This window comes from Pipistrellus kuhlii, unplaced genomic scaffold, assembly GCF_014108245.1.
Source record: "Pipistrellus kuhlii isolate mPipKuh1 unplaced genomic scaffold, mPipKuh1.p scaffold_m20_p_20, whole genome shotgun sequence".
In the NCBI taxonomy this organism is placed as follows: Eukaryota; Metazoa; Chordata; class Mammalia; order Chiroptera; family Vespertilionidae; genus Pipistrellus; species Pipistrellus kuhlii.
In genome coordinates, this window is record NW_023425516.1 from 14,472,951 (window position 1) to 14,494,847 (window position 21,897).

Genomic DNA, 21,897 nt, shown 5'->3' on the forward strand with positions numbered 1-21,897 from the left:
GTGCATGTGTTATATTTCCAAAATAAACAAGAAAATAGGATCAGGGACAACCCAAGACCTTACAGGGCTTCTAGTTAATTGGGGAAGACAATTAGTCACATGAGCAGATGGAAAACTTGTGCAAGAGATCCGAATATGAGAAGAATGGCTATTAGGCTGTTTCTCTAATGAGTGAGTGGATGAATAATGCTCAGTCAGATTGGTCCTCGTCCAGGACTCTGATTTTTCTTCAAAAGAGTGGTCTCTATCGGCCTTTCCTGGGATCTGGGCTTGGTTCCACAGGCTGCTAGGAGCCAAAACTAACAGGCTCCAGACGGACAGAGGTTCACTGAGGTGCCAAAGCATGGGGAGCAGCCACAGGCGAGGCAAGACAGGAGAGGGCAATCGCCTCGAGCTGTGGGCCCTCTGCCCTGGGTCCCGCCCAAGCAGAGCCTCCTCCCAGAGGTAGCTTGTGAGGTTTTCAGGTCTGGCTCCCATGTCAGGGCATGGGTCCTCCCTGGAATTCATTGTCGTGGTTACTTGGTGTCTCGTCTAGGGCCTCTTTTTTTTTTTTTTAAACATATTTTATTGATTTTGTACAGAGAGGAAGGGAGAGAGACAGAGAGTTAGAAACATCGATGAGAGAGAGAGTCATCGATCAGCTGCCTCCTGCACACCCCCCACTGGGGATATGCCCGCAACCAAGGTACATGCCCTTGACCGGAATCGAACCAGGGACCCTTCAGTCCCCAAGCCGACGCTCTATCCATTGAGCCAAACCGGTCTCGGCTCGTCTAGGGCCTCTTGTATCACTGATTCACATTCAATCCTGTGCTAGTATTAGAGTGCTTTAATAATTACAAATTATGATGTACTTTATCACCTAGTATCTATGTAAGGATGGTCCCATAATTTTAAAATAAATTTTTAGAATTCTTGCCTATTTATCTTTCCATGGGAACTTTATGATCATGTTGTAAAATCTCAAAAGAAAACCATTTTAGTGTTTTGACTGGGATTGCACTTAATTCATAAATTAATGTGGGCAACATGGACCCATCCAACTGGGTCATTATCATCCTAGGTCAGTGTATGCTTCTCCACTTATTCAAGCTACTTAACTTACTTCAGAGGAACCTAAAGCTGTGTGGTGTTCCATAAGCTTCTCCACATATGTCCCTTCTCATTTCTAATCTTAATACTTTCATTAACATTGAAAAATAATGTAAAAATAAAATACAGGAAGAGAAACCAGCAAGAAAAATAAATGCACACAGTTACATGTGCAAACACAAGCACCATCCACATTTTATTATATTCAACACAGCCCCACCCAAATGATAGAGTAACTGCCTTCCTCACCTGATAAAGTGGCTAAGCCACAGGCACAAGTGAGACATTGCCATCACATCAGTACTAGGAATAACTACCTCCAAGAGCACAGCCTTCCCTCGCACTTCCATCCTCCCATGGGGAAAGTAATTAGATTCAAATATTCACCAAGGCTAAGACTTTTACATAAAGATTAAAAACACCCCACCCCATTTCAGACATCGGGCTTAAAGAGGAAAATAACAGAGGTCTGGGACACAATGCACATTTGAGCCAGGACTACAGAAACTGCTACCAGAGGAGTGATACTAGTAGACATAGAGCATGTTTGCAAATGTTTCTGAGTTCCTATGAAATCTGGCAAGAAACAAGTGTTATTGTCACCATCATTAGTCATTTTCAAGGCACTGCCAGCTACATCACTTACTTAAAAGGCAGAGAAATCTGAAGCTGTCTGATGCTTTTCAAAGGATAAGGTAACACTCTCCAGGTAGCCAAGAGCTATAAATAGGTTTAAAAGCACTGGCTCCTTTGTAAAAAGTCAGCTTTGACTAATAAAGAAAACCCACGGAATCTGTTCTCTGTTGAGCATGAAGCCCCAAACCTTAACCCTGACAATAACTATGGTCACAGTGACAGGAGGGTAAGTTAACTGAAGTTAGTATAAGTACAACTACCAAATTCTAACCTTTCTGGGGCCAGGAGCTGGAGCCCGCCGTTAATACTGTACTATGTAGCACCTATGCCCTGTGTTCAGTGGTGCTTGACAAAAGAAATGGGTTGATATAGCTACGCAAAGCATGAATACTGTGGCCATGACTTTCCCCATGACACGATCCTGATTCGTCTACTCAACTCACTTATTTAGCACTGTTCTCGGTGCTAAGAATAGAGCAGTGAACAAAACCAAGTCTCTACCTTATGGAGCTTATGTCCTGTGGACAGACAGCCAAGTATGTGCTGTGTCAGAAGCACTCAGTGGTACGGAGCAGGAGCAGGTGGAGAGGGAGCTGGATGGACCAAGGGGCACGTGAGCAGATGTGAAAGTGAGACATTGGGTGGATCCTGGTTGCTGCCTCAATAAGCCAACAAAACTGCTCCCGCCAAGGACGCTGATAACGTCCACACTGTCAAATCCAACCGTCACTTTCCGGCCTCATCTGACCAGAGCTCCCTGCGACATCTGACGTTGCTCCTTGGCCCCCTTGCCTCACCCCACCCAGGCCTTCTCCGGACACTCCGGCCTTCTGGTCACTCCAGCTGCTCCTGTTGAGTCTCTCCTTCACCACCTTTCCCGCCTCCTTCCCTCAGCCTCTATCTCTGGTGTCCTCGGGACTGGTGCTGCTCCCTTCCACGTGTGTCCTCCGGGCTTGCACATTAGCTGCCCGAATTACTACTCTCTGAGCTTCTCCTCTCTCCCCTCCTTCCCACCCAGCAAGCCGGAATGCCCTTGACAACGCTTGCCAGTTCACATCGCCCTAGCTGGAACTCCTTTGGAGGTTCCCCTGCTCATAGTCAGAATAGAACCCCTAAATATTCCCCAAAGTAGAGTCTCCCCACCCCATGCTGTCCACATTGGTTTTGATATACCCTCCTTCACTTGTCTAATGTCTTCATCTTCCACATCTTACCTTCCTGCCGGAGCCCTGCGGATCGCTCTCAAGGTAAATGATTTCACTCTGCCCTCTCACAACACCCTGTACCTACCACAATCTGCAGTTACCTAGTTATGTGTCTGCCGGCAGTCTCCACAATCAGACTGCATTTTCCATGGAGGAGTGACCATTACTGTTCTGTTCGCCAATACAAACAGTGCCCAACACATACCACCAGAGTATGTATACAACGAACTCCGAATGAAACTACACTGTCTTCCTACTGCTCACAGGGCCCCACGCTTGGCCAGAACAGCCCCTGCTCCCTGGCCTTGCCCACGCTTCCCTTACTGTCCTGCGCCCAATACTTCCAAGCGGTCCTCTCTGTCAGAGCACGCTCCGTTCTCTGCCTGAACCTCACACACTCACATGGATGTGTTCTTGTTTGTTTGATCTAGGTTTATGTTCTTTCCCATCCCACCTTCCTTCCCCTCCCCTCACCATTTAAAAATCAGATAACACATCTTTGTAAATTAACTGATTGTCAGCTTTTCCAGATTTGCTCTATTTTAGAGAACACAAAGGAATCCTCCGGATGAAGAGGAGGAGTACATATATTACAAACGGAGCAAGACTAAACCAGGAGTCAGGATCCAGCACTGCAGACCAAGCTTTGATGCAAAATAGCAGTGAGACTTTAAGTGGGATACCATCTCTGCTCAGCAAGTCATTTCCTCTCCCTGGCTCTCAGTTTCCCCTTTTTTAGGGGGGGGAGGGTGAGAAAGTAGAGTAGCCCAACTTCCTTCTCAGTTCTAAGCTCCCAACTTCCAGAAAGGGAGATGCTGGCACTAAAGGATACAAACGAGAGGATCCCCAAAGTAGGTAGGCATGTGGGGTAATAACAGCTGCCATTCAATGTAAGAAAGAAGAAAAGGATCTGTAAAACCCCAACACAACCACAGACTTCTGACTTATCTCTGAGGAGGGGATTTTAAAAAGCATGCAAACCAATAAAAAACTTTGTGCAACACTCCTCACATAATAAAAATTCAAAAATAAAATCTGCTTTACCTTTGCCTGCTAAAGATAATTTCCCTCCCATCTGCTACTGAGAATCAGCTGTCAGCCTAAACCTCTCCATCTCTCCGTCCTCTCCCCATGCCTGCTGTTAACCTTCCAAGTAGCAGGAGTTTGGGTGGGCAGGAGAGCGGGAGACCAACCCACTACATCAGAGGCCAGATCATCTCTGTCAGATGGGTCACTATTTCGGAAACACTGTAAATCTACACTGACCCCCACCGAGATGAGCGCCCCCTACTGCTGACACTGTCTCCTCAGATATATGAACATATTACATCTTTATCAGATTCAAAACACCTATATTTTTTTCTTTGTGATATACTTATTTTCACTATGTCCTTTCTGTCAAAAATAATAATTTGTTATTCACAAACTCAAACTTAACACAGGGGTGGAAGGTGAAGTTTCAGTTTATGATCACAGGCCTCACTCACCCGGCTGCATCCTGACTGCTGCAGCAAACGCCTAAAAAGAAAAGTGTGCTCTTATCGCACCATGAAAGGGTACACACGCCTTTAAAAACTATGGTCAGGTAGCATATCTTGTTCATCACCCTTGCTTCAAGGCCTCCTGGGAAAATAGACAAAAATACAATGACAATATCTAAGGTACAAATAACTTAACAGACTGCAGAGCAGGGAAAAAGCCATCACAGAAAGTGATGGACATGTATTTCCTCCAAACTGCAGTCCCCGATGTGCTGGGGTTTCCCCTCCACATTCACAGACAAAACCAACCAGTGGGCTGGAATGAAAGACTGAACCAAACGGAAGGAGATTTTGTACTTCCTTATCCTGCAATCGTTTGGGGACCAATGTGCTTTCTGGGGGGGGGGAGGAGAGTAGGGAGAGAGGTACTTATGAACAAAACTTGAAGCCAACCACTTTAACTGTTGTTTAAACTATAGAGTTTCCGAGTCTTTATGCTATTGGGAGGGCCTGCTCCACTTTCCTGACATAAGGAAGAATGGCTAACATCTGATTGCTCTCAAGTCACGATTTCACTGAGGAAATCTGATCCTGTCCACGGCGCCGGTCCTCATGTCATAAAAATTCATCTATCACCAGAACCTCAGGCCAGGCCCTCCACGGGGGGAACAGGGTGCCTTCAGTGAGGGCTGACTGAAGTTCAAGAGCAGCTTTTCTAATCAGAGGCGGCTTTCATAATCACTGTTACCGGCTGCTGGCCATGGGAGAGGGGAAGAAATGAGGGTGTCCCCACCTGCCTACGATATGGCTTTGAGTAGATATCTGGCCTTTCAGAACTTCATTGGAGGAGTGGGAGAGGGGGGGGCGGGGAGCGAGATAACCTATCTCACAGAGCAGAGGCGATAATTAAATGAAACAAGATATTTAGAATGAACTAATGGTGTCTGGAACACAGGAGGGTCTCAATAAAAGAGATTTGTGCATTCAGCTGACGTTTCCATGACGCTCAGAACTGCTCTGACTCTCTGTGCTGTGATAAAGTGCAATTACAGGCCTCGAGGCCACAGCAGCCTAGTCTCCCAGTGACTGTTTGGGCGAGTGATGACTCAAGAAAGGTCCTTGGGAGCAGGAGAGAACTACCATTTGGAGATTAGATATGTTTTTCAATGACAGCAATCAAATCCCACTCCTATCTGCACAGATACAATCATCTTTCTTTTTTTTACTAGCACATTTCACTCTCCACCACAGATGAGTATCTAGCTAGTAGAAAAGCCTATTAGTTCTTCAACAGGAATGGGAGTTGGGGGTTTTATGGTCGCCTATTACCTGCACTAGCAGTCTCCTTACCCCACAAAGTGCCCTCAGCAAGACAATGCAGCTGGGGACTGATTATTCACCTCCCACAACGGGTGCACTTCTCCATAATGTCCCTTATCAAGCACTGAGATAGAGCTGGAACACCCAGAAGAGGGCGGGGAAAGCAGGAAGCCTGGAGGATTGCTGAAATGTTCTAAACCCTGCAGCCTCCAGGAGGAAGTGCAAAGGCTGGTGGACTCACATAGTGTAGCTTATTGCTACGGCTCTTTCCAGCTCAAAGTCCATAATTCTATGACTTTATAAGAATAAATAATGAGAAATAGTTACTCTAGAAAATGCTAAGAATCCCACATTGAGGCAGTTAGAACAAACAAAAAGATCAAAACTTTTACATTCCTCAGCTCTTTATAAGGTACAAATGTGTAGAGCCTGCAGTCACACCTTGCTTTCCCAACCAGGAAGCAAATGCATCCATCCATAGGGAAGAAATCACCTGCAGGCCAGGAGGTGAAACTCCCAGCAACATTCACCTCAGTGCGATGTGTCAGGCTCTTCCCTGAAGATTGGGTGACAAAGCCAGTCTCAGCTCTTGACCTCGGGACCTCACAAGCTAATGGGAAATATAGAACCTCTAGGATCCCATGAAGTGTATGGAAACGCACATGTGGAAACACGGATGGGCACACAAACCAGGATGTCTTCTTCAAGTAGGAAGGTTGAGCTAACCAGGGAAAGGAAATGTGGAGAAAAGGGTTCTAAGCAGAAGGAATAAGAGGTCTTTCTCAAAATACCAGCAGTTTGGCTTCTGGGTCCCCTCCCTACTGCATCCTTAGCTTTGATAAGAGATGATAAGGTAAGAGCCACTGATTAGAGCCTTAAGGATCAAAGTCTCAACCTCACTGCTGCCTGTTCCTTGCCACTGCAGGGGGTCAGCAGCAGTAGCTGATTCTGGGGAACAGAAGAGAGAGCTATGAGTTCATGCATTGCTCATATTTAGTGTCAATGTAATTTTTGAATGTGCAGACCAAAAAGATGATAGAATAGGAGGAAGAGCTAGCTTGTTGCACCCATTTCTGAAGTCAAGCCGAACAAGAAAGAAGAAACGAAGAAAAGAAGGGGACAGGACTTAGAAAAGGGAAGTTTTGGAAAGATAGCTTTTATATACTATTGGTGGTTCAACTACATAAAAATGAAAAACTCTTCTAAATAAAAAAAATCAATAAGGGAAGTTACAAGATAATTGCCAAACTGAGGGAGATGGTGAAAAAACATTAATGTTTAAGGAGTTCTACAGAATTAGTTACGCTCCCCACTTACTAATGGCAGAGAGAAAAGCATGTCTTTACAATGAAGACAGCGAAGCAAATGATCAAAGGTGACATTTGCACCTTTAAGGGACTATCTGTGAAGCACACTCACCAAAAACATTGAACCTAAATGTATCAAGACTCTGGAGCCTAACACGGGTTTACAGGAAATCCGGGGGACAGAGCAACCTGCTAAACAACACAACAAGAAAATAATGCAGTACATGGGGCATTCTTCAGACAGCTGGACTGGCTGCTTCACAAAGTCATTGCCAAGGGGGAAAAGCAGAGGGATTATTCTAGATTAAAAAATACTAAAGAGATCAAAGCCAAATGCAAAATGAAAGTCTTGACTGAGTGCTGATTCATAAACACTAGTTACAAAAGACAGTTTTGAGAAAATGGGACTAACTTTAATGTAGGCTGTACAATATATGAACTAATATTTTCTTTGGCATAAAATGGCAATGGTTATAAAAGGGTATACCTTTATTTTCAGGAATAAAGGTCATGCTGTCTTCAACTTTTTTAAAATTCTCACCCAAGGTTATGTGTGTGTGTGTGTGTGTGTGTGTGTGTGTGTGTTTTGTGTGTTTAAATTGATTTGAGAGAGCGAGAGGGAAAAAGCATTGATTAGAGAAACATTGATCAGTTGCTTCCTGTATCCACCCTGACCTGGGATTGAACCTGCAGCCTAGGTATGTGCCCTGACTGGAAATCAAACCCGCAACCCTTCTGGTACATGGAGTGACACTCCAACTAGCTGAACCACTCAGAAGGGACTATATTTAACTTTTTAAGGAACTACCAAAGTGTTTTCCATACCATCTACCGCATTTTACATTCCCAGAGTTCCAAGCTCTCCACATCTTTGCCAACACTTATCACATGCTAATTGGTGTGAATCCATGATTTTGATTTTCATCTCCCTAATGATTGAAAGATGAAATAGATGGGGGTGGGGGTGGGGATGGGGTTTCAGGAAGGTCCCTGAGGCCTACTGGTAAGAAAGCGACAAAATTCCAAGTGTCCTGGTATGGCAGGGTTCGAGAGGTATCCTGAACGGGCCAATCAACTCAGGACCATGCCACCGAGCAGAGCCAGAGGATCGAGTCCACGTTCACCCGGGTCTGAGGCACCAGTTTGAAAGATGAAATAGAGAGGGCCGGAGACCGGGATGCCAGGACACAGGCTTTATTGAAGAGAAGAGTACCACTGCCGGCTGCTTCCAGAGAGAGATAGAGCGAGGAAGAGAGCGAGGGCCGGGGTACAAGCACTTTTTAAGGGGAGGAGAGGGGACGGGGCTTAGGGCACTCAGCACACGCTAATTGGTGGTTTCATGTAAGGCCTATGATTAGGGACCTAGGGACTTAGGAATGGGGCCTTAGGGTATTTGGCAGGTGCTGATTGGTGGTTCAGTGCTCAGGAATATCTGGCTGCAGGTGGAGTTTACGTCTGTCCATCAATTGGAGGAAGGGAGGATCTATCACTGATTAATAATGTTAAGTATCTTTTCATGTGTTTATGGGTCATCTTTACATCTTTGGAGAAATGTCTATTCAAGACATTTGCTAATTTTTAACTTCGGTGTTTTTTTTCCTGAGTTGTATAAACTTTATATATTCTAGATACACATCCCTTATTAGATATATGAATTGCAAATATTTTCTCCCATTCTTGGGGTGGTCTTTTCAAACTTTTGAAAACCAGTCTGGCAACATATATCAAAGATTTCAGCGTGAGTTTAGTTTTACACTTTTAAGAACTTATAATTAAATAAGTAGAATGAGAAAAGATATAAACAAGAACATACATCAAAGTGCTATTTAAACTGAATCTTAAGCCTTATCTTATACCATATTCAAAAATTAAATCCAAATAAATCATAGTCCTAAATGTAACATTCAAACCTACAAATTTATTGGAAAAAAAAAAAAAAACGGGGAAAAACTCTTGGGTTTGGTAAATTATGGCTACAAAAACCTGCAGATACACATGACTTCAACAAAATTAAAAACTTTTGCTCTTCAAAAAACAACTGAAAATGATAGTGCAGTTCTATTTTTACCTACAAAGATATAGAAAGTAAAAAGGACACAATAACAAAATACAGGGTACATAGCTTCAAGAACAGTGTTTCAGATGATTTTGGGGTTTTTTTTCTATCTTTCTGAAATGTCTGAATTCTCCATTTCTATATAATGAGAAGAAAGGCTAGAGGGAGACCTTTACAAAACTATGTCCATCTTGAAAAAGGGGAAAAAGTGAATGTCCACCTCAGAATTAATTGAAAGTAATATTAATTACCCATGGGACACAGTTTACCATGTTGATTTGGAGTTACTTTTTTATTTGCCACATTTTAGAAATAAGAATACACTGTAATTTTCTTAAGAGTTTAATATCTTAGCTCTTCCATATGATTTGCAGATAATTTCTATCATACATACAAGTTAATCTGGTCAACAAACTTGACTGATGCAATGGGATAAAGAATGGCTTAGGATTATTCTGAAAGAGAAGCTTATAAGTACAGCATTATCTTGCAACTATGTGGAGTTTTATTTAGTTATACAGAAGTAAATAAAATAATTAAAGATAGATAATAAAGGTCTGTGCACTTGATTCAAAGAAGGGTCTCTAAACCCTCACTAAGTTAATTACTCTTATTTTACCCTCATTTTAACAAGTAAACCAATAGCAAGAGAGAGGCACCAGACAAAAAGGGAAAGTAAGTGGTAAACACTGCAGCACAAGTGGCACCAAGATCCTGCAGGAGACAACCATTAAAAATTTGAAAACCCAACTCACAAGAGAGCTCTGGCTAGAAAAGCAAATGTACCTTAACAGTGCAAGAATATCAAGACGTTACGGTAATAATACAATAAAAATATTCAGAAACAGGCATCTAAATAATCAAAAGTTATACTACCATCAATGTGTTCAAGAAGCAGTGATGGCTACCATGCATTTGGGAGAGATTTCCCCTTTCCATTAATAAGCTTAGGTTTATAAAATATATGACTAACAAAATAAACAATGGTGCCGAAACCGGTTTGGCTCAGTTGACAGAGTGTCGGCTTGGGGACTGAAAGGTCCCGGGTTCGATTCCGGTCAAGGGCATGTACCTTAGTTGCGGGCATATCCCCAGTAGGGGGTGTGCAAGAGGCAGCTGATCGATGACTCTCTCTCATCGATGTTTCTAACTCTCTATCCCTCTCCCTTTCTCTCTGTACAAAATCAATAAAATATATTTTATTAAAAAAATAAAAAAAATAAAATAAAATAAACAATGGTGATCTGGAAAATTGGCTTATAGCAAAGGAAGCTCTATTCGAAAGAGAAGGGCAAATAAATAAGGTATTTTTGCAAACATTTTAATACTCAACTTCAATATAAATCTCAAAGGACTGAACAAAAGAAGGGATTTAGATGCACTGATAGATTCTTCAGTGCTCCTCAAATCTACCATGTAGGATGGTTCCCAGGACTATGTCTGAGTAAGAACTAACCTTGTGGTTAAGGTCATTTTATATTACCACCCTCCACCCCAGCTCTGTCCACAACATATCATCTCCTCCTGCCTTTGTAGTTCCATTTTTGAGAAAAAGCACTTCTTAACTTGGCTGTCTGGGGCCAGAATCTTGCAAGAAAAAATTTTTTTTTCATTTCTCCTAAGTTCTTCAAATGCCACTCTACAATCACAACTGCATTTAAAGAGCTATCCAATCAAATGCAAAGAAACCAAGTTCCCATTCTGGAAGGAAATGGAGTCTGGATCTTCTCACCATTGTGTGGGCTATCTCCACCCCCTGTGAGTTCCTCATCTATGAGGCTGGGACTTCCATAAGGACAGCTGATATGACCAATCTGACCACACAAATTCGAAACTAAATGAGGGGCAGAGGTGAGACAAAGTGACCTCTGAAAACGTCCGAAAGAAGCCAAACACTAAGTTTCTGTCCCACTCTTGAGGAACTGTGTCTGGGAGTCCAGCCAGAGGAATTCTTTGCTCTATGGATTAAATCTCAAGTTTGAAGCATCACACATAATGATAGGGGCAGATGCCAGGCCAAAAGGTCAGCATAAATGTCAGCCTCAACAGCAGGTGGGGAACCTGGCCAGAGCAGGTGGTCTCCTGTACTGGGCAGGCGAGTGCCAAGTAAGGCTGAGGGCACAGGCAAGCAGCTTGACTCCTGGAGGCTCCATGCCAAGAGGCCATGATTGGCTGTCACCCAGCCGGGGGTCAGAAGCAGCGTGGAATGCCCACTGAGACAGCTGTCTATTCTGGATGGCTAACTAATCACCTCAGATGCTGCTGAGCACAGAGGGCAACGGAAAACAGGTTCTCCCTTCTTGACCAGCTAACCCCAGGAACACGGCTGAGGTGGAAGAAAAACAGCTAGCTCAGAGCACCAGAGCAATTCAAGCCAATCAACGGCTTTAATCAAAACAATGCTGGCTTTGTCAAGAGATTGCAACAGCCCAACAAGAGCCAGTTGAAAAACCTGCCCTCTTTTACTCATTTCAACCGCTGGTCCCCATGACTTTGAGACATCACACTAAAAGGGGGAGGTTACATACATAAGCCAACATCATCCAACCCATGTGATGCGTCAGAGACAGCTACCACTCAGAGATGACACATCACGGAGCTGGCTGTTTTGAAGCCCTGCTCTCCTTCCCAGAAGCTGAGCTCCCTGGATGCATTTGAATCTCACTTACTGATATATTTCCAGTGAAGTTAGCCAACAAAGGACAAGGGCTGAAACGTCAAGTATTTCTACAGCGCTGCTGGGTCAATTTTCCAGTCAATTCAGGAGGGCAGTGCACCCAAGATCTGAATTAGAGCTACCAGGCTGGAGTGGCTGCTCCCAGCTTTACAAAAGCCTGAAAGCTGCTACTCCAGGGTCCTCTAGGGCAAGACACAAAGAACTTCTCTTTGGGAAGAAATGGTGGGGGTGGGCACCAGCAGATTGCAATATTTCTCACACCATACCCTGCCCTGTTCGCTTCATCCATATTTCACAAAATCAGTGACAATCATCTCAAAGCACTATGCAAACACACCCAAAGCTTCAAGGAGCCAGCAACAAGCACAAAAACAGAGATAAGCAAAAAGCAGCTGGCTGCATAGAGGCCAAACCAGCTCGACTGCAACCAGCAGGTCTCTGGTAGGCCGCTCTGAGCAGCATCTGGAGGAGGCCATGTAGCCCACAGGTGAATTTCCCACACCACCTGGCTGCTGGCTCTCAGCAACTATGCAAGGACAACACCAAGGACAAGCCAGAGGTTAAGCTGATAACTGGGTTCCTTGCTTTCATGGGAAGGCTTTTTCCCATGGGACAACGCCCTCAGCCAAGGTTTCTCTTGGAGGAGAATAGTGAATTCCAAAGCCAAAGGGAAATGGAGACTAGTCGGATAAATGGATGTTCAGCAAGAGAGAGAGAAAAGGGGCCAGGCCAGGCTCTGCTGGGCTGGGACAGGGAGCCCTCGGTAAGGAGTTCTGAGCCAGAAGGCAGCTGCTGATGTGAGATGCCTCAAGAGGCAGCCTAACTTCTCCCCTGGGCCTAGGAAGTCAGATGACCTGATCCAGTTTTTAAAACATAGCCGAAGTCCTCAGGTCTTCACCCAGCCCCTCCAGCACATACCCTGCCAGCATGGGATGGATGAAACCAGAGACACCCCACAGCGATCAAGCTGATGAGTAAGTAAGGCACTAAAGCCAGAGATCAGCATCTCGGGACTCGATGTGATAGGAAGTATTTAAATTGTTTCCTAGGGGTGAATCAGCTTTTCCTTCCATGTACGACCACATCCCAGAGTTTTGTTTTGTAACTCGGAGGAACATTCACCCACACTGCTCCCCAACACACATGAGCTCACCGCAGCAGTGCAACTCACAGCCTCTCGTGAGGCTCCACGCTCTCCCTGCTTCTGGAACTACAAAAAGCCAAGGAAGGCATCCCACTCACATCCCTGGCCTCATTGGTCTGTCAGCCAGCAGGGCACAACACAGACACGCAAGCTCGGAGTGCAGTCCAGGCATGCACGTTGCCGACAACTGTGTCAAACACCATCCAATGTGTCCCCCAACCCTCTGCAGACTATAGGGGCACACGAGAATGCAGGGAGCTTTCCTATCAGCAGCCCCGGGCACAGCTACTTTTCAGCTGTGTATATGTTCACCACCTTCCTCCACACACACCTTACTGATGAGGGTGTGGCAAGGCAGGTGCGACCTAATGTGGCAATGCCTACTGCTGCTTTTTTTCAAGAGTCCTGCTGAAAGGTTCTCAGGTAAAGGGGGATTTCTGTCAGGAAAAAGGAAGAGGCACAGGGACATTTTCAGAGAAAGTGGCCAACCTGGGATATAGAAACAAAGATGAATGGAACAGGGGCCCAGAAACACCTTTAAGTTACCCCAAAATACCATGAAATAACTCAATGACCAGCAGGAAGGTCTTAAATAAATAATATTATATATGCACAATGAAATACTATTCAGTCACTAAAACATTTTGCAGATAAATATTTGGGAACTTGGAAAGATTTCACAATCTATTAAATGGGGGGAGGGGAGAATACACTCACTGTTCCTAAAAACACACACACACAAAAAAAAAACAACAACTCACAAGGTCTGGAAGGATAAACACTAGAGAATTAACAGTGGTTATCTCTGGGTGTTGGAATTTTTTTTTTTTTTTTTTTTTTTTGGAAAGGGGCCTGGAAATACAGTAAAATTCCCAAAAGTAAGTTCTAAGCTTAGAAGAATAATTGTCCGACTTTTCAGTGAATCTGTCTCAGCAGAGAAAACACTGTACCTCTAATAAATCCAAATTCTATTTCAATCTCGCTTAGAAGCAGAAGATATGGCATTTAAGAACCATACAGCTATCTGCCAAAACCTTTCCAGATCAGATCAAATATGAGTAGAAAACCCAAGAGCTAGAAAAGGTAGGGAACATGTGCAAGGTGGCTACACAGACGATACTCTTGTGTGTGTTTGGGGGAGGGTCCATTCCTTTCTTAATCACCTCAAACACACACACACACACACACACACACACACACTAGGAAAGAAAAGATAGAGGTAATTACTGTGAGGTCATATATAGGTTAGAAACTTTAAACAGGAGCCAAGAGAGAGGCTTCCTTAGTCTAATTTGAAGTTATAATTTTGTTTCAATTATAACCAAATCTATTGTCTGGAGTTAAGTCAAATTATTATCCCTTTCCTTCACCACAGAATCACTCCATGAACCATACCCACCCCAATCAAGCCTGGTGGTGAAGGGGTAATAGTCCGAAGTGGAATGTAAAGCTAAGAGTAACCTATGGCCCAAGAATTTCACGAAATGGAGAATCAACCTTCTACCTCCAAGACAAGATTATTTAACTGACTGCCCAAGTTCCTCATAACTCGGCATATTTGACTACTTAGGAGCATGCATACTTCTGGGGTTTATCATGCAGACAGTCTTAAAATTCTGTATCTAGAAGATTATAGTCCTGGGACCTTGAGCCTGGGGCAGAACGTACACTAAAGAGTGAGAACACGTAAAAAGACTTTCCTTGTGCCTGTGGCAAACAGCACAACATACTCCATCTCTTAGGCTAAAACTCAGTTCTAAACTAAATCCAGCCTAGATTAAACTCATTTCCCCAGAATCCCTAATCTCTAAACTCAGACAGTAAATTATAGACTGAACCAAAACTTAAAAGTGGAGTTCACATACAAATTCAGATTTCTTCCAATTTTTTAAATATGCCAGATCTTGTAACACTGACAAGAATCACCTGGAGCTGAGTGATGGCTGCCCCTTTTAATCAGGTATTCTCTACTGCACCACTGCTCCCTATTGCCTTCCCATCACAAAGACCAAGTCAATTTCACTTATGCCCACATGGTGTTCACAACAAAGAAATGTTTCTCTGTAATCATGACTTTGAAAAGCAAAAAATAAAAGACAGCAAAGGTCCTCTTAGCCTTATAAATGGCCAACTTTATTTCCTGGCCCATGTGGGCATTTGAGTTGTGACCCCCTAAAAGAAAATGTTAAGAAGGAAAAGGTCTTAATAGGATTGATAACCTTACGAGAGTGATCTAGCAATCAAGAGGGCAAGTTGGAGAATCAATTTCTGAGTCAATTTTAATCAAGGGGAAATGCTTAGGGCAGGTCACTTTCCCAATCACTCTCACTTTCTGTACATGGAAGAGATAGAATTATGGAATTTATAGACACTGACATATTTAAGATCTTTTTTTTTATTTTCTTTTTTAATTTTATTTATTTACTTTTTTTTTCCTTTTTTTAATTTTTATTTTTTTATTAAGGTATTATATGTGTACATATCTTTCCATTGCGCCCCCCCAATATTTAAGATCTTTATCATCACCTAGTCCTGTGCTTCCCAAGTCAGATTCCCTAAAGTTAATGTTGAAAACCTGAACTATTTTTGAAATATTTTAAACACCTTTATTGAGACATAATTTACATATCATGAAATTCATCCTTTAAAAGTGTTTGCTCTTTTTAATATATTCACAGAGTTGTTCAGCTACCACCATTCTCTAACTTTATTTTTTTTAAAATATATTTTATTGATTTTTTTTTAGAGAGGAAGGGAGTGGGATAGAGAGTTAAGAAACATCGATCAGCTGCCTCCTGCACACCCCCTACTGGGGGATGTGCCCGTAACCAAGGTACATGCTCTTGACCAGAATCAGACCTGAGACCCTTCAGTCCGCAGGCCAACACTCTATCCACTGAGCCAAACCGGTCAGGACCATTCTCTAACTTTAATGCATTTTAATCACTCCCTTAAAAAAAAAAAACATGCAGAAACCAGGAGATCAGGGTTCAACCAGTAGGAGTCATACAGGAGGCAGGCAATCGATGATTCTCTCTCATCATTAATGTTTCTATCTCTCTCTTACTCTTCCTTCCTCTCTGGAATCAACAAAACATTTTGGTCAGGCTAAGCGAAGAATAGCTCTGGTAACAGTGAGGATGCCACTGGGTCACCTCCTTGCAGTCTCTTCTCAGGGGAGCTGGTCCCCCCACAGCTCTGTCTTTCAGGGGTGGCCAAGGCAGCCAAGTTTAGCATGCACAGCTGACTGGACCATCTCAGCTCCCAGGGCTCAGACCAAAACCTGAGACATTGTTAATTTCTTTTTTTCCCTCTTTCACCCTGAATATCCAATCCATCAGTGACTTCAAAACCCACCTTGAATCATCCACATTTCATCACCCCCACTGCTACCATCCTTGTCTGAGAATGGTGCCAACAGACCCCCAGTGGTACCCATTTCCACTCATGGCCTCCTATTGACTAGTCTCCACAGAGTGGCCTCAATAAACCATACTCCCCAGTGCCATGAGCATAATTTCCAACTTATTACCAAAGCCAACAAGGCCCCTCCCCTCTTCAGTCATTCTGACTACTCCCCCCTGCCCACATACCAGCCAAGCTTTCTGGCCCTTTTTCTAGCCTTGGACTGTGCCACATTCATCCCACCTTAGGCCTTTGCTTAGGCCTCTCTCACTGCCTGGATGACTATCCACTCAGGTTTCAGTTCAAACCTGAAATGTCACCTCCTCAAAGAAGTTCCGGGATCAGCAAGATAAAGTATCCACTCACCTCCATCCCCTGTCACTTGCCATCTTCCCTCCTGCTATATGTTCTTCACTGCATGAACAATAGAAATCTACTCTGCTTGCTGAGTATTAGAATATAAACCCTGTGAGGGGAGATGACTCATGTGTCCTGTTTCCTACTACAACATATCCCCACAGGCGGGAGCCGTGTCTGGCACACAATAGAGACCTGATTAACACTGCTGAAAGGAATAAGCACTTGTGCCAAAAGCAACAAGTCCAAAGACCATGGCTAGATGCATGCTCTGTGGCAGGTGAGGGTCTGCTCAGAGAGGACAGTCTCCCTCTCAAACATTTGAATGAGGCTTATTTATTTATTTTATATTTTATTGATTTTTTACAGAGAGGAAGGGAATGGGATAGAGAGTTAGAAACATTGATGAGAGAGAAACATCGATCAGCTGCCTCCAGCACACCCCCCACTGGGGATGTGCCCGCAACCAAGGTACATGCCCTTGACTGGAATCAAACCTGGGACCCTTCAGTACGCAGGCTGACGCCCTATCCACTGAGCCAGACCCGTTAGGGCTTGAGGCTAATTTAATTAGACAACTGGCAAAGAGCGCTGATGGTAATTGAAAGCTCTAAGCCAGGTCTGTGTGTGAAACACAGGCCTCTGGCAAGCTCCAGCCAGGCCGAGGCAGAAGATCCCATAAGCAGAAGCTGAGAAGCAGAGAACAGGACAGCAGGTGAGAAAGCCAACTGGTGGCAGCAGGATTAATGCCACAAAGAAAAATGGAGTCTGAGAGGAGACCAGTCGCTAAGGGAAGTACCGAATTACCAAGGAAGGAGGGCAAACTCCCTAGCTGAGGACCCAGAGCTGCCTGAACCCAGCTGCAGCCTCCATGGAATCAGGCAATGCAGGAATCCCAGAATTATCATGAGATTGCCAGCACCCTTCCAGATAACCAGCTCCCTTCCAGATACTTGCAATAAACTCCCATTGCATGGGCAAGAGGGCCCCTGATCCAGGTAGCCAAAAGAGCTCTGACTAAAACACAAGACCTGTGGCCTGGAATTCTAACTATAGAAAGAATTCCAACAAAAGATGGAATATATCACCTAAGCTATTTGCTATCTGGACTGCACATATTATACCCAAGAAGTAATTCAATTTCAGTAATTTAATTAAATGGGAGCTCACAGTGAATTTTTCATCAACCATTATATGAATCCTTAAAAATAAGTATTTTTTTTATTACATACTCTACTGTAGGAATTGTACTGAGAAGCAAGAATAAGGCCCATTTTATAGACTTTTCCTTTTAAAACGAGGTCCCACCTATCACGAGATCCCCTGAACTGGCGCCTAATACACTCAGCAGAACTTGATATAATTCCGGGTGTGCTGCTATGCTCTTCGGTGGTGGAAGAAATAAGAAGGACATTTTTATACATGGGTCAATGTGCTTAAAAACATTACGTTAATAAACTTTGGGAACCAAGTCAGTATTAGTTTCTGTTGCTGCTATAACCACCACAAAATTAATGGCTTAGAACAGTTCAAATTTATTATCTGATGGTCCTGGAGGTCAGAAGTCTGAAATGGGTCTCGCTGGCTAAAATCAAGATGACGGCAGACTGCATCTTGGGATCTAAGGGCGAATTGTTCCTTGCCTTTTCCAGTTTCTTCAGGAGGCCCACACTCCTTAACTGCGGGCCCCCTCCTCCAGCTTCAAAGACAACATCAGGCCAAGCCCTCCCCGTTGCTCTTTCTCGCTGGTTCTCTCTTGATTTCCTTTTCTACTTTTAAGGAGGACCCTTGAGATTACATTGGGCCCACCCAAATAATCCAAAATAATATCCCCGTTTTAAACCCTGCTGATTAACAGCCTTAATTCTTCTTTGCTGTGTAACCCAACATACCCCCAGGATGTGGGGATTAGGATGCGGACATCTTGGTGGGGATGGGGGGCATTAACTTGCCCACCACCTCAGTTCATATGAGCCACAATACACACACCGCCTAGCAAAACACTTAGGCCTCTGTCCCACTCCACACCCACATCCCACAAAGCATTGTTCCACAGAGGCGGTCTGCCTTTGCACAGGTGAAGATAAGTAAAAGTTTGCCAGAAGCAAGACCAGGTGCCTGAGCTTCCCTTTTCAATTTCATATATATTTCCTAACCACTCAGTATGTGCCAGACACTTGGGCTCTGTGGGCAGATCAAAGGGGAAGACAGCGAAAATCCTGGCAGCTCAGGTCTATGTAATGGCATGAGGCAGAATCAGTAAGGGTTGTGGACTTACAGGGGACCATGGCGCTCACTCCCTTTGGGTTTACAAGGGCAACTTTAGGAAGGACAGGATTTCACCAGTGGGGAAGGGCAGCCACGGAAGGGCATGGAGCCACCTAACGGCATTCGTTTTCCCCATCCTGCATTCTCCATGCCTCTCATTAGGAGAAGAACTGGTGTTTTCACCACCTCTCCAAGACTGCAGACTTTATGAGTAGATAAGGGAGATAACATTTCAGCTCTAGACACTGTCTTGGGCAAGTTGACTAACCTCTTGGTGATAGGACAAATTAACTTTTATGCTCAGGTTTTCTTTCTTTTAAAAAAAAATATGAAAAATAAGAACTCTACCATCACCTACCTGAGAGGGTTATTGTGAGAAATGCATAAGATAATATAAGGAGAATCTAGGATATAGTTGTTGCTCAGTTCATCTGAGAATCTTCTCTTCTCCTGCCCTCCCACCACCTCTCCTCCAGCCTCTTTTCCCAGGATCTTCCCAAAGTTATCACCCTTCGCCTTTCCATCAGGATGGCATTTAGCCAATCGGACTCTATAAACAAAGAAAATTTGGTCCTAAACTACTAAAGGGGAGATGATAGGTAAAAGGGACACTGGGGCTTCCTGCTGGGCAATGTGATTCATAATTTTTAACCCTTAACACAGGAAAGCGCAATGCACATTAAACCCTGATGTCAGGGGAAACGGTCCATATTGATACCAGTTATGTAAGCACACACTCAATCGTTGGCACCGCCATTGACCTGGTTCACCTTTTTTTTTTTTTTTTTTATCACAGTCCTTGCTAACTGCTCTACGATGGTCTGTCTTTTGCCCACTCCAAGACTGTGAGCTCCTGAGGAGAGAGCCTGTCCTTCTCATCTCGATAGCCCTCGCTCCCATCCAAACCTTTAATGGCACACTGTCCTATATAATAAAAGGCTAATACATAAATAGACGGAACAGTGGAACAACCGGTCGCTACGACGTGCGCTGACCACCAGGGTGTGTGTGTGTAGAACATGGCAGGCATCGGCCGCAGCAGGATGATGGAGCAGTGAGTGGGGGTGCCAGTCCAAGGTGGGGTACCAGTCGCTGTCATTGGGGAGAGCTTCTGGTGGTTACTGAAAATTCTTTGCTCCTGCCCACCACGGTCCTACCCAGTGCTTACACCTGCTGCCAGCACCGGCCCACTTGTACCCACTGCTGGCGCTGGAGCTGCCACTCGCACCCACTGCCAGCGCCCAGCACCGGCCCGATCACTCGGCACCGTCAGCGGGTGTGAGCAGCAACTGCTGGCCCTGATCGCACCTCGGGGCTTCTTTACCTCCCCCTGCTCCTAAGGAGAGATTGGGGGTTGGCAGCTGCCTCTCACACCCACCACCAGCACCGGCCCCACTCGCACCTGCAGTCATCACAGGAACTGCTGCTTGTAGTACCCGCTGCTGGTGCACAGATTGCTTGGCACCCTCAGCTGGTGTGAGTGGTGGCGCTGGCTCTGATCGCCCCTGATCACCCCTGAGGGCTTCTCTACCTCCCGTTCCTGAAGCATGATCAGATGCCGCTCCAGTGTGACACCACCAGCCCCACTCGCGCCTGCTGCTGGTGCCAGCCCCAATCGCTCCACACGTTCAGGGGGTGCAAGCGGGGTGGGCACCATCAGTGTGTGGGAGTGGTGGCCATGGCAGGGGAGGGGGGCTGCCTGCAGACAGGGACCAGGCTGCAGCGGGAGGGGCCAGGCAGGGGAGGGGAGGATGGGCCGAGCGACCCACCTGTGTGTATCGCAGCCTCCTGGCCCACAGTTACTTTCAAGGAGCATGAATTCATGCACTGGGCCCCTAGTACAATGATAAACGACTAAGGAAAACACGGGGAGAAAAACCGTATCTTCAGCATGATTGCAGAAGAGTCAAACTAACTTAGTCGTTTGTGTAAATGGTTCCCATTTACAACTAGTTACCAGGCCTAGCATCAGAAAGTTCTTCTTTTGAAAAGTTAAAGCTTGAAGAGCACAGTGCTCTAAACCTTTAACCCAGCTATCCCCACCTTGGGTCAGGCATAGGGGGCTGCCCTACAGGCTACACTTACTCAAGGTCACAGTCTAGACACTTGTATTCCAAGGCTATCTTACAGGTCCAAATTAAAGGTCTCCTTGAATCTCCACTTCATCAGAAACCCATTGTGCAGAGAGCTCCTGCTTATCTCTATATACCTAAAAAGACCATCACTCCTCACTCCTCCCCTCACGTTCATGCCAAGACTCCCTAATACAGAGCTACATAGAAAGCTAGAGAAGTGAAACCAAAACCAACCACAAAGAGCTAAATGCTAGAGGCATTCAGAATCTGTGTGGATGATTTACATGTGTAATGGTCCTTAAAATGCCGTGAACTCTGTTCTAGAGTGCATAGCTCCATTGTGGAGCCTTAGGAAATACGGGCGAACCAAGAATGTGCCTATTGAGTATTTGTCGAGCGCACATTTGAAAGCCACACTAAATGACCCGTCAGACACATCATTTCCTTTAGTTTACAGATGAGAAACTTGGGCTCCTAGTCAATGGCAGTTGAATGAGGATGCGGAGTTGGATTCCGCCTGTTAAACCTCCTATTTGCCAGGTACGAGACACACTCGCAGACATTGTCTCAATTAATCCTAACATTCACCCAGCAAGGCAGTTTTATCCTCCCCATTTTACTGTGACAGACGGAAAGGCTGAGGAAAGGGGAGCTTCTATCATGGAGATTTTGCCTTGAGGGAAGCAACTATTTCCCTTCAAAATGTCCCAATTATTGAGCACACAATCAAGATAGGAAGGACGTGGGTTTTAAGGAAACGAGATGAAGCTGGAGTCCCAGCAGCACTGCTATTCACTCAAGCGGGCCACTGGGCACTCACATAGTCCCGATTCCTCCAACACCCTATTTCCCCACCCAAAGTCGTCTGCCAGAG

At 44.7% G+C, this 21,897-nt stretch overlaps 1 protein-coding gene and 1 long non-coding RNA gene across 2 annotated transcripts in view; both read right to left on the reverse strand.

Annotated features, from left to right (window-relative positions):
* LOC118725258 (MLX interacting protein) overlaps positions 1 to 21,897 on the reverse strand; it is a 47,403-nt gene that overhangs the window by 22,408 nt on the left and 3,098 nt on the right. The window lies entirely within an intron of this gene.
* Positions 3,436 to 6,152, reverse strand: LOC118725259. Its single transcript, XR_004989950.2, has 2 exons — positions 5,815 to 6,152; positions 3,436 to 4,809 (listed from the first exon to the last, which is right to left on the reverse strand). It is a non-coding gene; the product is annotated as an uncharacterized LOC118725259 (long non-coding RNA).